Source organism: Hipposideros armiger, unplaced genomic scaffold (assembly GCF_001890085.2).
Source record: "Hipposideros armiger isolate ML-2016 unplaced genomic scaffold, ASM189008v1 scaffold_1261, whole genome shotgun sequence".
In the NCBI taxonomy this organism is placed as follows: Eukaryota; Metazoa; Chordata; class Mammalia; order Chiroptera; family Hipposideridae; genus Hipposideros; species Hipposideros armiger.
In genome coordinates this window covers 52,875-61,790 of record NW_017732611.1, presented here as the reverse complement: position 1 = coordinate 61,790, position 8,916 = coordinate 52,875, and the positions used below count along the sequence as shown (strand labels likewise).

The following is an 8,916-nucleotide window of genomic DNA, read 5'->3' as shown; positions in this document are numbered from 1 at the left end:
ATATGTGTTAAAAGTTTATACATTTATATTAATTTAGATGATTACTATGTACATAGCAGAGAAAATAGTTATTGGGAGTATGGGTTCTAAAGTAGACCACGTTGTTTTGTTTATAGTTAACATTGAATATTATTTTATTTTTATATTAGTTTCAGGTGCACAGTGAAGCAGTTAGACATTTACGTAATTTATGAAGTGATCTCACCAATAAGTCTAGAACCCACCTGACACCATACAATATTATTGACTATATTCCCCATGCTGTACTTCGCATCCCCATGATTATTTTGTAACTACCAGTCTGTGCTTCTTAATCCCTTCACCTTTTTCACCCAGGCCCCCAACCTCTCTCCCATCTGGTAACCATCAGTTTGGACCACCTTGGTTTAAATCCTAGCTCTGGTGTTTGAAATTGTATGATCTTGGCAAAGTAACTGGACTGTGCTCCATTTTTTCATCTACAAATTTAGGGTGATAATAATTATGATACCTGAAAGAGTTATTGGGAATTAAATGAAGCAATACACCTGGCCTATTATAAATACTTAAGAAGTATGAGCTTTTATTGTAATTATGCCACATGTATTGATAATGTAGAAGAGTCAGACACTTGGACTCTCAGTAACAGTACACATTACATAGTAATATCTCCAATCAAAGCATGGACAATATTTGTTGTCAAAATTTCCCCAAGAGTGTAAATATAAAGTTATCTGGAGAAACTCAGATCTGGAGAAATAACAATCTGTTTTTTTTACTGGAGAGGGCAAAATCTATAAATGTCCAATATGATTTTTTTTCCTGTTTATTTACCTAAAGTTCTCTAAGACAACCCAATATGAAATTCATTTCGTTTGGCCCCAGGTTGCACATCAGAAGAGAGATACAATGAAAGAGTTTTTCATTTGTTTGTTTGTTTTTAACCAAAGAATGGTTTAACATGTGTTTTGGAAACCACAGAACAATGCTAGTCATGGTTGGTTTTACCAAAAGGGAAAAGAATCCCCATCCATAAGGGCTAACTTAACTCTTTTAAAATCTCCCTCTCAGGTATACCAGATGTAATCTCATCAAAATGATAGTTTTGATTGAGCACCAGTCTTGTTTTTATTGGGGAATAAGTTGATTTACCAACTCCTCTTGCTCTCAGAAAACAGATTTTTTTCTCTAGAAGAAATATATATGAAAGGATTCCCTTGCTCTGCCTACTAATTTGTTTATTCATATGAACAACGTTTTTGGTGTTCTGCTGAGTTTGCAAGAATTGACTTATAGTCAATTGAGAGTAGCTGATTTATCATTAAAGAGTTGGATGACTTTTGGCCTCTCCTTCATGATAAATTTTGGACTCAGAGTTAAACTAGGTGACATATGATAAAATATCTTCTTTTTGTTTAACTTCTTTTGGTAAATTATATCATAATGTATGGACACACCCTCTACCTGCTCTCTTCTTTCTCAGAAGATGTATTTCAGTTAGAAGCTTTCAATTTTATTTTCTAACTGAGTATATAGGTTACTTTTTGTTTAGAAATGCCAACAAAAATATTGTTAAAACAGTGATTCATAAATTCAATTGAATTCAGAAAAAGGTTTTCTTCTTTTTCTCTATATTTTCTCTTTCCTTACTCTTGTTTAACTCCCTTTCTTTGTCCTCCCCTCCTCCATCCTCTAATCTGCCTTTTATCCAGCTAATACACTCTGTGTGAGTGCCTACTTCATCCTCAGGCACAGTGTTAAGGGTTGTAATACCATGGTGAATATAGATGCATAGGGCTCACTTAGACCTCACCATCTTAGACTTGCCTGGATTTGGGGTAAGTGGCTAGAAGCAGAGAATATCCTTTTGTGCCTCATTCTATCTCAGGCTTCACCACTGTGTCACAAAGTAGATGTTCAAAAATACTCATTAAATTTAATTGTTATCTCAAATCTCTCTGGGCTCTTTAGTTTCTACTAAGGACTCCTAGATAAAATAGGTACAATCCTGCCAATGATCTACCTGTCAATGATTTACCAAGGACTTGTATTTCTGCTGTATTTATCTGATGTTTCTTGCTTGAAAGTAACTGTAACTTTTATAAGGTCCAAGGTATTAATAGACTCCTTCTGACATATTTCACACAAGTGAACACCAGACCAGAAGTCAGTCTTCAGTCGGTTTCTGCCTTGCTCAATATTTTTCTTAATAAATAAAATTGAGAACATATCCAGTGAGCAGGACTAACAAGGTAACTATGATACTGCAGTTTTATGTTAAAACTCTTTAAACAACAAAGCACTACATAAATGCAAGATGTTATTTTTAGTTATTTTTAATGACACACAAGTGATTTAAAAAGGCTTAAATGCTTTACATTATTAAGTGACTAAACTATTAATATCAGTAATAATAATAAAAGTACAACCTGTTCAGATGACCCGGTAAAAGAAACTGAGTGATCCAATGTAGTTTTCCTCAAATCTCCACTCAAGTTTTAAACTGCAAAGAAGATGAGAACCACTTGTGCATTTGGAATGTTTCTGAGGAGTTTTTATTCCAAACGCCAGAGAAGGAGGCGGAGATTAATTTGTGGGGCTTGGCTTTCTGGAGTCTGTGATGCAATGGAGTAACACAAATTTAGATACACACCTTCAAATGCTTTCAGCCATACACAATTATGCTTATTCATACAGAGATGTAGAAAGCCCCTGGGGCTTTGTTGGCTCATAATCAACTTCTTAGATTTGCCAATAGCAATCAGTGGTTTGGGAGGAGGGAGGGAGAGAAAGAAAGGGGGAACACGAGGGAGAAGATTGGAACAAAATATAAGACAACTTGGGAAGGCAAAGTCTTTTTACTCACTCACGGATGAATAATAAAACTGGTAACATTAACTTTCAAAAGAATAAACTTGCTGAGGAGTGAGAGGAGAGAAGAAAATAATAAAGAAGAAACAGGACTCTGGATCAGGAGACCTAGCTCAGTTAGTACTAAGTGCTGTCATAGAAGGCTTCATAGGACTTGGCTGTGTCCTAACAAGTCAAGTAGAAAATACGTTCTATTTAAAATCATCGCCTTTAAGCTCTTAAGCAGCCCTGAAAATTCAAAATAGATGACAGCTTAGAAGGTAAACTTCACCTTTGGATTATTATCTTAAAATGTTCACTTCTCTCTGCCCCCAATCACGTGCTTAATGTAAGGCTTAGTGTGGAGTTTCCAGGTAAAGTTACCCATTAACATCATTGGAATTTAGATAAGAAGATGAGAAAAATAAGAGACTAAGGATTTGTGGAGCCCATGAATCCTCCACCTTTCTTTTCCTGTCTCTGCACCTACTCTGTCTTCAGTTCAGGAAATTCTCTTTTGCTCCTACACCTCCACCCCCATCAATACCTCCAATTCAGTTCCAAAACTGATTAGTTCTTATTTGTTTCTCCATTTTAATTAGATTGCACTTTCTTTGAAAGTTCTTTGGTGACTCTTGTAAGATTGAATATCCTGAGCAACCTTCAAACCCTGTACTTTTTCTTAATTACCCCTATTCCACTGAGCTAAAGTTAAAATTTATTTGCCCAGCTTCCATATCAGGGGATTTAAAGAAAACTTATTAGACTGTATATAAGCTCAAAACAAGGTCTTACTCTGTAATTAGCACACTGTATGGCATCTAGAGTCTAGGCATTGAATACATACTAACTGAATAAAAGTGGCTGATGTGTTCAAAAAAGATAACAAGTTAAGAGAACCATAGTTGTTAGTTATAGAAGTCATTAATATCCAGCCCTACCCAAAGTAAAAAAGAACAGTTAAGTGGTTTCTGGGAAATAGGGCTTTTCATGATAGAAATCAAGGTGGAAGATGAGAAGCCAGGGGCTCAAATTTACATTTTGTATTATTTCATTTTATGCAGTTGGTCATTATCATTTTTATATTTATTTGTGTTAAATAAAATTTTGTGTAAAAATATTAATCTTTAAATATATAAATGTAGTATGGGTTATAATTTTCAACCCTATTGCATAGCTTAACTTATTTTTCTTAATTAATGGTTTTAATGATGAAGATCTGTGAGGCTTCCTTCCTTATTTATCAAAAATAGTCTTTCATACAAAATTTCAGGATATGAGCACAAGCAAATGAGAACAGGTTTAAACTTCAGACCATCTCTCTTATCTTTCATTTATAAACAATTAGCTACAGGAATGTTACAAATGTTTCTAAATCATGTGATGCTGGGAATTACCAAAGGTCAAAACATATTTAGCCTTAGAAAATCTTTTAAATGATGAAGACTCACTTGTTGATAAACATGAAGCAGTAGGCAGTATAGTCAGCTTAACCTTCATTCTTCTCCATAAGCAGTGAGTACAGAAGAGATTACAAAATGTTTGAGTCCTTGGTCTGACCTTTCCTCCTTTGTACATTCAATCTAGTAAAAAAAAAAAAATTATAGATAAGCACCTCTTAAAAAATGTCTATCTTGAATCTTAGAATGTGGGCAGATCTGTTATCATACCGCTGTCATACTCTAAAACTGAAAACAAATATGTAATTGGCATGCTTATATGATGAAATCTTTCTAAGACAATGGCTATTCCTTATCTGTGACAACTGAGATTTTCTTTTCCTTCTGTATCACACACTTCTTTTGGGTCTAGTTTGAAGGTCTTAACATTTGTTTTATAAATGACATGATTTCAATACTACTAATGAAAAATTAAGTGGCAGTGTACCTGAACATTTTAAAAATTATTATTAATTATCATTTTAGAACAGTTTTGTGTTTGCAGAAAAAATTGAGCAGGTGGTACAAAGAGGTTTCTCTCCTGTATAATTCCCCTATTTATTAACATCTTCCTTTAGTAGAATACATTTGCTAGAATTGAAGAACCATTATTGATGCATTCGTATTAAATACAGTCCAAAGTTTACATCAAGGTTTGTGTTTTATATTGTACAGTTCTATGAGTATTGACAAATGCATAATGTCATGCACCCATCGTTATTGTATCATATAGAATAGCTTCACCCCTCTAAAAAAATCTCTTGTGCTCCACCTAGTCATCCTGCCTATATTGTGAACTTAAGAAACACCCAAACCTGTAGAGAATTCTTATGAGTTTATTTGAGCCAAAACTGATGACATATGCTGGAGCGTAAGATCTCATATGCGTCAGAGAATATGTTTTGCAATTTCTCTTATGCATTTGAAATTAAGGAAGGAATGTAAGGAAGAGTACATGGAGATGGGAAAAAGCAAGGCTGAGATTGGATTACAGGAGAGTTAACACAATTATGTGCTCTCTTGAGGGTGGTCAAGCTTTAAAAGGAGGGGTCTGAAAAGGAGCATTTCACAGTTGTGTTTACCGATATGCACAGAAAGAATAGACAGGGCTTGCAAAGATCAGCCTTTTACTGAAGTTGTATACTTAGGGCATGACCACTCACCAAGACCAGTTAGGGATTTATGATTAGATCACCCTGTGAGGTAACTTGCTATAGAACCCATTTTTTCTCCACGTCCACACTCAACTCCCCTGAGTTCCAGACAACCATTGATCTTGTCATTGTCTCTATAGATTTTCTTTCTCCAGAATGTTACATGGTTGGAACCAAACAATATGTAGCCTTTTCAGACTGGCTTCTTTGATGTAACAATGTACATTCAAGGTTCTTCCATGTCTTTGGTGGCTTGGTAGCTCATTTCTTTTTATTGCTGATTAATATCCTATTGTCTGAATGTACCAGTTTGTTTATCCATTCACCTATTGAAGGACATCTTGGCTGTTTCCTGTTTTTGCGATTACACATAAAGCTGCTATTAACATTAATGCACAGGTTTTCGTGTGGACTGAAGTTTTCACCTAATTTGGGTAAATATTTAGAAATGTAATTGCTAGATAGTATGGTAAGACTTATTAAACAACAAGAATCCAATCAAGTAAACTTGAAAATCCAATTGGCTTAATTAAATGATTCATGGAAAAGGCAGCATCCCATGTAGCAAGTACACAGGAGCTTTGAGAAGCTGTCAAGTATGGTAGGCTTTTATGGGCAGAAATTGGGTAGGACAAGAAAGTTATTAGCAAAAGAAAAGAAAAGATTGTTTCAAGCAAGGTTACCTTCTTTAGGCGAAAGGGGGTGTAGAGGGGTTCTTATCAGGCAGAATGCTTCTGGCTTCCTTTGTGGAATGGAAAGGCCTCACATGACAGATTACCTCATTAATACTGAGCACAAAATTCCAAACTGACTAAGACCACAGCCCTGGAGAAGGGTGAAACTGCAGTTCAGTCAGGTATTAAGTCTAGGTTCAGTATAATGGGCTTTAGCACAAGTGACTCCGTTTGGGGCCTGTGGTTTTCTCTCTAACAAGCCTAAAAAGTAAAACTGAATACAGTCTTCTTTCACTCAGGGAAAGTCCCTGGGAGTCTTATCAGAAAAGAAAGACATAACCACTAACTTTTTAGTCGCAATTATTTGAGCACATAGGTACTTTGCAATGTCAAAAAAATTAAATGACTTATAAAACTCAGCATCGTTGTTTAACCTTAGTGAAAAAAATCTTGAATTCAGATTTTGGCAATATCAAATTTAGTAATTTATCATTTCATTGTCCTTCCTATCACATATATTCCTGCTATTCAATTTTTGAATAAGCTTTAAAGCTAAAAACAGTTGTTGGCCTATAAATTGCAGTGTTGATTACAAATTAGACTTATGCAATTATTTTAAAAATCTTGTACATTTGAAAGTAATAAACTCGTGAAAAAGACACTGTAATTCACATATATAGATATATATAACCAAATGAGTCACCAAAAATTAGTGTTTTATTATTATACTTTAAAAAATAGCACTGATAACTTTGTAAATACTTTTGAAAATCCTCACATTATCACCCTATTATTTTTGCATTTATTTATTTTGTGGGTATTTTTTTCCCTTGAATTCAATCAAATATAAGCTGGCAGGAAAATTGTGGAATCATATATTTGTCTTATTGTTTTGACTCCTTACCTCCTCTATGGGTCTAATTCTCAAAGATAATACCGATATACAGGTTCAAGTTTCCTCATTCACCCCTTCCTGAACTCTCTACTTCAAATTCATGGCCAATTAAAACATATTTTAGAAAAAATATTAAGAGTAAACTTATAGCAAGTCAGCTTTGTTTCTAGTACCATGTTAACTGTATCTAATAAGTGGGCTTTCTTTTTTTTTACTGCAGCAGCAACAATGACAATAAGAAGAGGAGATAGTAAAATTTGCAGAATACCTACTATATGCCACCTAGTTTATGTATAGTTATCTGTGATCTTCTCATTTATTATATTGACATATGTTCTAGAACTATGTTCTGAGATTTAGTTAGCAGGTGGAAGTACACACCTATGATATTGTAATTTAGCAACAAGAAGAATCTTTGTGGTAAAGAAAGAGTGAGAGAACTTGGGCTAATCATAAAATTATTATTATTATTATTATTTTTTTTTAGCTGAGCCCTCCTGCCACCTGTTGGCAGCTCAGCGCCTGCTCAGCTCGGGCCATAAACTTTTTTTAGAAGGCATATTCTTCATCTTTAAAATTATCTAGGCTTGAATTGACTTTTTGATCAAAATAATAATAATAATCACACAGCAAATAGAAAGTGGTAGGACAATGGAATTGAGGAAACATGGTAATCAGGTAATAGGCAGGTGGGTGTAAGCAGTTAGGAATGTGAACATAGGGGAGTTTGTGGTATTCTAAGGATCAGGCAGTACATTGACATCTGGCAGACACACAGGGTGACAAACAGCCAAGCAGCTGGCAGAGGTGTTGCTACATTTCTGGAGTTCAGGAACAGGGCTAATTTCCAGACAGACAGAAAAAGTAAGTCTGATTCCTATATGGGAAGAAATAAGGTAACCAAATGAAGATTCAGATAAGGGGGAAAAGTGAGAAACCTGGAATATAAGTCAGGTTATTGGTCATAAGAAATAGTCCTGGGGCCGGCCGAGTGGCGCGATGGTTAAGAACTGGCTTGGGACGCCAGAGGGCCCCGGTTCGGATCCCACATATGAGGGCCAGTGACACTGCCCTCCACAGCTAAGATGCTGAACAACAGCTCAGCCTGGAGCTGGGCTGCCGAGAGGCGCCTGCGACAGTGTAGGCTGCAGCCCATGGGCTACCGTGTGTAGCCAGCAGCCAGTGTGAGTGGCCAGCAGCCGCAGTGAGCGGCCATCCAGAAGCGGGCGACTGATCTGCCTCGCCCGGGAAGAGCGCAATGATGGTGCCAACTTGGGCCAGTGAAGCAATGTCCTCCACAACTAGACTGAAGAATAAAATGACAGCAACTTGTCTGTTCCCCTTCCCCCAATTCCCCAGCACTGTTCCCCTCCCCCCAATACCCCAATAAAAAAATCTTTAAAAAAAAAAAGAAATAGTCCTGCTCCTGATTTGTAAAATGGCTAAATATTAACAATATTGTGTAATGTTTCATGAGGCCTTATTATATCTCAGGAATATGCTAAGTGCTTTACATAGATTATCTCTTTTCATCCTCACAATAGTCCTATGAATTAGTACTATTATCCTCATTTTAAGACAAAAGAGCAGAAGCCCAGTGAGGCTAGGTAAGTTGCACAAATTTATAGTCATTAAGTGGTTGACTTGGCATTCGAACCCAAGCCAACTATCCCAAGAATTCATTCATAGAACCCTGTGGTAAAGGACTGAAGCAGCTAAATATCCCCTAAACTCTCTGCACCACCCCAGCTTCATCTCTACTCTTCCTACTTCATCCTCATTCCTCAGAGCATAGGGAAATGTCACAGCTGTGGAAGCCAGAAAGTTTTGGGCTGGGATTTAAGAGTATTGTTATATGACTTCTATCCAACTCCTGTTGCTGGATCTCTGTAATAATATATAAGAGCCTTTTTTGGGGGGACTGG

At 36.1% G+C, this 8,916-nt stretch overlaps 1 protein-coding gene across 1 annotated transcript in view; it reads right to left on the bottom strand.

Annotated features, from left to right (window-relative positions):
- LOC109377024 (estrogen sulfotransferase) overlaps positions 1-2,549 on the bottom strand; it is a 34,020-nt gene extending 31,471 nt beyond the window's left edge. Inside the window, exon 1 of the mRNA XM_019633232.1 lies at positions 2,409-2,549. The gene's annotated coding sequence lies outside the window, so the exon portion shown is untranslated. The remainder of the gene's footprint in view (positions 1-2,408) is intronic.
- Between the last annotated feature and the right edge of the window lie 6,367 nt (positions 2,550-8,916).